The sequence below is a fragment of the Podarcis erhardii genome, assembly GCF_964252035.2.
Source record: "Podarcis erhardii genome assembly, chromosome: 14".
In the NCBI taxonomy this organism is placed as follows: domain Eukaryota; kingdom Metazoa; phylum Chordata; class Lepidosauria; order Squamata; family Lacertidae; genus Podarcis; species Podarcis erhardii.
In genome coordinates, this window is record NC_138503.1 from 120023 (window position 1) to 127121 (window position 7099).

General features: G+C 49.4%; 1 long non-coding RNA gene across 1 annotated transcript; it reads right to left on the minus strand.

Moving 5' to 3' along the window:
- Positions 1 to 725: 725 nt before the first annotated feature.
- On the minus strand, positions 726 to 6750 carry LOC309328960. The gene is made up of 3 exons (XR_014150955.1): positions 6564 to 6750; positions 3355 to 3494; positions 726 to 1107 (listed from the first exon to the last, which is right to left on the minus strand). It is a non-coding gene; the product is annotated as an uncharacterized lncRNA (long non-coding RNA).
- Between the last annotated feature and the right edge of the window lie 349 nt (positions 6751 to 7099).

Genomic DNA, 7099 nt, shown 5'->3' on the forward strand with positions numbered 1-7099 from the left:
GCATTTCCCTTTCTGGATTCTTCTGACGCTGAGTCGCCTGACTCCTCCCCCTGCCTCCGGCGGGCTTTAGGACCTGGTTCCCAGTCCTCGTTCTCTACTGTCCCGCTCGCCTGTACATTTGAACTTGGCTCCCGCGCCAACCCAGTGACCTTCCTCCTGACCGTTACACTGCTTCTATCACTGCTTCCCTCTTCCGGGATACTGGCTGGACCTGACCTCCCCTCCATTGCCTGACTCTCCGATGGAGGCGTGGTCAGCCCTGACTCATCTTCTCTCCCTGGTGGGGGATACGCTGGACCCGATATCTGGGACTCTTGCCCCCCACTATGCTCTGGTGGGGAAGCTGGTCCTGATCTCCAACTGCTGCTCTGGGAGTCCCTGCTGGCCCCTTGCTTCTGGAGTGTCCCCCTTGGGACCCTCCTTGCCCTGGCCACCGGCGCCCCCTTCTGTGAATCTTCCGATTCGCTGGAGAGGCTCATGGAATCTCTCGGGCCACTGTCATCTTCTCCTACGCTGCCCTCTGATTCTTCCCCTTCGCTCTCCCTTTCCTCCCTTCCCTGTGCTTCTGCTCCTGAGTCCCTGACAGTACTGGTGTCGGAAGACACCGGGAGACTCCCCGGTGAACCACCTAAAATTCCTTTGGACTTGCTGTGGACTTGATCACGCAAGTACCTTCTGCTATCCGGACAGCAGAATAAACTCTTTCTTCTTTGAATCAACCTTGGTGTCATTTGGCTTCCTTCCTCCTGTCCCGGAGCAACGCAGACCCAATCAGTGAACTCCAATAAGGCTACAGATCCAATACTCTCTGTGGAAGTGCTGGGTCAGAATGACGCAGCAGTAATGTGATTGGCTGTCACCGGTTTAAAAGGGAAGCCTGTCCAATAGTGGTGGAGTGGTGTAGATGAGTGTGGAGTCTTCTTTTGCCTCAAGGTGCAGGTACTCTGTCTGATTAGATGAACTGCTTCTGTAGATATTTGTATATATATTGAGCTCACAATAATAAATACTGCACTAAAGAACCTGGGACTCTGAGCATTCCGCTAAAAGTGCCGCGAGGAATTCGCGACAAGGACTTACCTTGTTGTGTCCAGGCTTGGATGTCTTCTGCTGGGAATAAAATAAAGAAAAGTGTCATGTTTCTTGTCTAGAGAACAGTTGCCATCTATCTGCCACTTGTCTTCTCTAAAAAAACCCCACATGCCTAGAAATAGACTTCTTGCAAAAATCATGTGGAGTAAAATCTATTGCAATCAATTATTCTTTTTTAAAGTAACACTCCAAAGACGATTCAATAAATCCTCTGGACTGGGAGACACACCATTCATTTAAAGCACTTTGTTTCTTGCCATGAACAAACAGAATCTAGGCATTGTGGCTATTACTATTATTTATTAAATTTCTGTACTGCCCTTCATCCGAAGATCACTGGGTGGTTTACAATAAAAAAACTCAAAAATACATACCATAATAACAAACAGACAATACCACTCCCAGTATGATTATTTGTTAAATTTTCTCTTGCAGAAAGTATTTGCTTGCCTGCTCTGCCAAATGCCCAGGCCTGGCAAATTAACTGCTCTTGAGAGCGAAGAGGAAATATTGGCCATATCAGGCACAATACAGTCACAAAAACTTTTACTGCACAATATCGGGTTCTCAAACGTTCCCAGATATCGGGAACGATCAGTTGCAAAAGTTAAAGAAAAAAACATGCAACATTTCCTGGGGTCCAAGTCATCCCACCAAATCAAGTTTATGGATTGGTTCTTCTTCCAGTCTACAGATGCTGCACTGATCGCCTTCTCTGCTTCCCCAAATTTGCCTGGTCCTCTTTTCAAGCCCCACCAGGAGAAAGTCGTCTCTTGCATCTGCAAATAGGACCTTCCTCCAAGCTGGGCTCCTAATAGTTCAGGCCGAGGCAAACACGGCCCTCCAGCTGTTTGGGGACTCCAATGCCCATCACCCCTGACCCGCTGGTCCTGTTTGCTAGGGATGATGGGAGCTGTAGTCCCAAAACAGCTGGAGGGCTGGGTTTGCCTTTGCCTGTGATAGTTCATGGCAGTTCCCCTTCTACATGCTCCCACCAGCCCCAGGCAGCATATGGTCCAGAACATTTAGAGGGCACCAGGTTGGGGAATCCTGGTTCACGCTGTGCAACATCAGACCAGGGTGGATAAAAATCAATGACCCCCTGTTTTAAAAAATAGATTTCTTTGATTTAAATCACATTTTTAAAAAAAATTAATTTGGATTTCTAAAATAAAATGCTTTTGGAGGAAAAATCTTCCGAAATATATTTTTCTTTTAAAGTTGCATTATAGTCCAACGGCTATTCACTGGGAAGTAAAGATTTATTTTAAGTTTTTCATATATGCTAAAATTCATTCTAAGAATTTTTTTAAAAAAAATGTTTAACCACATCAGTTAACAAACATGGATATATATGTTATAATGTTATTGTTTTAGTTAAATAAATTGTTAAATTCTAATTAATAAAATGATTATTTTTCTCCTTCCAATAAGGTACAGCAGAAAAGTTGTCCAAATATACAGTGGTAGCTCAGGTTAAGAACTTAATTCGTTCCGGAGGTCCGTTCTTAACCTGAAACTGTTCTTAACATGAAGCACCACTGTTAGAGGAACCGGTTGGTTGCTTGAGAGCAATCAGGAAATATGGCTCAAGAGTCTGTTTTCAAGCTTTCTTCTTAGTGATCAAAACCTTTAGAATACAGAGCACCTCTATTCCGTGTCTTGCTCATTCACGGGCAGAATCTGAGAGTGGGCGGCCCTTCAACCTTCCCCAGCAGAGTAATTTCTTGGTGCCCAGTCTGCGCCTCCCCTCTCTGCGCGGAAACCTACTGCGCAAGGAAGGCTTGGGTAATGGGGGACCCCCCTCCTCCCCGCTTTGCTCAGGCAAGGTGTCATGGCACTGACTTGCCTCCTCCGACCCCTGCATCTCCTCTCCTTCCTCCGCTGAGGAAGTGCTGCTTCCCACGATCTTTGGGGGCTCTCTGTAATCCACCCGGCTTTTCCCCTCTCGCCCCTGAGCCGATGGCAGCTCTTAACCCGAGGTACTATTTCTGGGTTAGCGGAGTCTGTAACCTGAAGCGTATGTAACCTGAAGCGTCTGTACGCAGTTAACTTATTATACCCCACAATAATTTCATAATTATGTGTCTATGCATTCCTAACAGTATAACCAAATCAGTAGTAAAAACTACTCTGGAAATTTATTATTCCCAAAATGAAACCTTCATCTGGTTGTAAATATTAAGATTATACAAGCAAGAAAGTAAAAATATGCTTTAAATCGATTTGATTTCAATCAAATCCACCCTGCATCACACACACCTGGGGAGGTGGCTGGAGGTGTTGGAGGATGGTCTCCAAAATCTCCCTTTCATCCATCATCTCCAAAGCTTCTCTGACGGTTCTTCCTCCCAGCATTTTCTTACCCACCAACAAGTACTCTAAGTTTTCATCAGAGAGTTCTTCAGAAAGAAAGAGAGAGAGAGAGGTGAGTAAATGAGGCGGATGAGAGGGAAAGGTACCGTGTTTTTCCATGTATAACACGCCCCCATGTATAAGATGCCCCCTATTTCTGGGCACTCAAAATTTAGAAAACGGGGGCAGATTGCCAAGACTTGTTAAGCTTTTTTGGGGAGGGGTTGCCCAGAGTGGTTGAGCTTTTTTGGGGGGGAGGGAGCCATTAATCAAATTGCACAATTAATGGCAGACAGGCATCAACCACCAAGTCACCTATCGTCTGCCAGTTGACAACAGCCCTTTCCACAGCAAAGAAATCATAGCTGGGAATCTCTTCCTGGCGGCTACAATCAAGCGCCCGTCCCCCCTCAGCACTCCCCCTGTAGAAGAGGAGCCCCAATTTGACACTTGATTTGGGGGGTAAAAAACCTCGTCTTATACATGAGAAAAGACGGCAAGTTCTTTCTCAGGGGGCTTCTCGCCTGTTGCAATGAGCGGGTGCATGCCATATCTGAACAGGGATCATAGAACTGTAGCGTCTGAGGGGACCTGCGGGGTCACCCAGTCCAACCCCCAACAATGCAGAACAGGGGCAGCCACCCGGAAGTCCCTGCTCCATGTTACACGCCTCTGAACAAGGAGGGGTGGGATGGGGGGGGGGACTTCCACCCAGACATCAAGGAAACCAAGAGAGACCCTGACCTTGTATCATAATAATAATAATTTATTATTTATACTCCGCCCATCTGGCTGAGTTTCCCCAGCCACTCTGGGCGGCTGCCAATCAAGTATTAAAAACAATACAGCGTTAAATGTTAAAAACTTCCCTAAACAGGGCTGCCTTCAGATGTCTTTTAAAGATAGGGTAGCTACTTATTTCCTTCACATCTGAAGGGAGGGTATTCCACAGGGTGGGCGCCACTACCGAGAAGGCCCTCTGTCTGGTTCCCTGTAACCTTACTTCTCGCAATGAGGGAACCGCCAGAAGGCCCTCGGTGCTGGATCTCAGTGTCCTGGCTGAATGATGGGGGTGGAGAGGCTCCTTCAGGTATACTGGACCGAGGACGTTTAGGGCTTTAACACTTTGAATTGTGCTCGGAAACGTACTGGGAGCCAATGCAGATCTCTCAGAACCAGTGTTATTTGGTCCCGGCGGCCGCTCCCAGTCACCAGTCTAGCTGCCGCATTCTGGATTAATGGCAGTTTCTGGGTCACCGTCAAACGTAGCCCCACGTAGAGTGCGTTGCAGTAGTCCAAGCGGGAGATAACTAGAGCATGCACCACTCTGGTGAGACAGTCTGCAGGCAGGGAGGGTCTCATCCTGCATACCAGGTGGAGTTGGTAGACAGCTGCTATGGATACAGAAGTAACCTGTGCCTCCATGGACAGCTGTGAGTCCAAAGTGACTCCCAGGCTGCGCAGGGGCACAGATACCCCATTCAGGACCAGGGAATCCCCCACACCTGCCAGCCCCCTGTCCCCCAAAAACAGGACTTCAGTCTTGTCAGGATTCAACCTCAATCTGTTAGCCACCATCCATCCTCCAACCGCCTCCAGACACTCACACAGGACCTTCACCGCCTTCACTGGTTCTGATTTAAAGGCGAAGTAAAGCTGGGTGTCATCTGCATACTGATGAACACCCAGCCCAAACCCCCTGATGATCTCTCCCAGTGGCTTCATATAGATATTAAAAAGCATGGGGGAGAGGACGGAACCCTGAGGCACCCCACACGTGAGAGCCCAGGGGTCTGAACACTCATCCCCCAACACCACTTTCTGGGCACGGCCCAGGAGAAAGGAGCGGAACCACCGTATAACAGTGCCCCCAGCTCCCAGCCCCTCTAGACGGTCCAGAAGGATGTTATGGTCGATGGTGTCAAAGGCCGCTGAGAGATCCAGCAGAACTAGGAAACAGCTCTCACCTTTGTCCCTAGCCCGCCGGAGATCATCAACCAGTGCGACCAAGGCAGTTCAGTCCCATGGTGAGGCCTGAATCCCGATTGGAAGGGATCCAAATGGTCTGTATCCTCCAGGCATGCTTGGAGATGTTCGGCAACCACCCGCTTAGCCACCTTGCCCAAGAATGGTAAATTTGAGACTGGGCGATAGTTGGCCAAATTGGCTGGGTCTAAAAAAGTTTTTTTAAGAAGCGGTTTAATGACCGCCTCTTTCAGTGGGTCTGGGAAGGCTGCCTCACAGAGAGAAGCATTCACTATCCCGCAGAGCCCATCGCCCAGCCTTTCCCGGCTCGTTTTTATCAGCCAGGATGGGCAAGGATCAAGGAGACAGGTGGTTGGTTTCACTTGTCCAAGCAGCCTGTCCACATCCTCGGAGGTAACAGATTGGAATTGATCCCATGTAACAGGACTAGACAGAACTAGACAGTGCTACTCTCCCGCCCTGTCCCTGCTCCCACGGTGGAGTCTACCTCCTTCTGAATCTGAGCGACTTTATCTGCAAAAAACTTTGCAAAAGCACTGCAGGAGATCTTGGGGTCCCTACCAGGCCCTGGTGGTGCAAGTGGTTCTGATAGATTGTGAACCACCTGAAAAAGTCTCCCGCTGCTGTTTTCTGCATTGCCACTTGGTAGGCTCGACGTTGAGCTCTAGCCCGTGTCCAGTCTGATTCAGAGTGAGTTTTCTGCCACCGGCGCTCTAGCCGTCTCAACGATTCGCCCTCAGCTCTGGGGAAAACCACGGGGCTGTCCAGGCTCCATGCAATCAGAGAGGGCGCTTCGGAGCCAGACAGTCAATAGCCCTGGTTAACTCCGCATTCCAACGGGCCACCAGGGAATCAGCCAAGAGGCCACCAACTTGGGATAAAACATCCCCTACCGCTCTCTGGAAACCAGTTGGATCCATTAAGTAGCAGGGGCGGACCATCCGAATCGGTCCCACCTCCCTGCAGAGGGGAAGGGTCGCGGAGAAGTCCAGTTGCACCAGGAAGTGATCTGACCATGGCACTTCTTTTCTTTCGCTTTTAGTTAGTGTCAGATCACCAACATCCGTAGAGGTAAACACCTGGTCTAAGACCAAGGGGAACCCAAGAGGGATCTGGTTCTGCCTACTCACCTGGGAACGCTGGCCCAGAGTCCTCAAGGCTCTTCTTTTTTGAGGGCCGCTGCTGGCTTGGGTCTTGCTTCACCAGCCCTGGCAAGACTAGGGGTCTGGCCTCTGCCGGTCTGGCCTCTGCCGCTGATGGGGTAGGCTTTGCCAATGCCGGCAGTAGGGCAGGGGCCTCGTCCTCATATGAGGGGTAGATCTTTTGATTTCTCCTCCTGCCCTCTGTGGCTGATGTTGAAGGCTTTGCCAATGCCGGCAGTAGGGCAGGGGCCTCGTCCTCATATGAGGGGTAGATCTTTTGATTTCTCCTCCTGCCCTCTGTGGCTGATGTTGAAGGCTTTGCCAATGCCGGCAGTAGGGCAGGGGCCTCGTCCTCATATGAGGGGTAGATCTTTTGATTTCTCCTCCTGCCCTCTGTGGCTGATGTTGAAGGCTTTGCCAATGCCGGCAGTAGGGCAGGGGCCTCTTCCTCATATGAGGGGTAGATCTTGTTCTTCTTTTTTCTTTTTAGAAAAAAAGCCATCCTGCAAGATGCAAAAAGATTA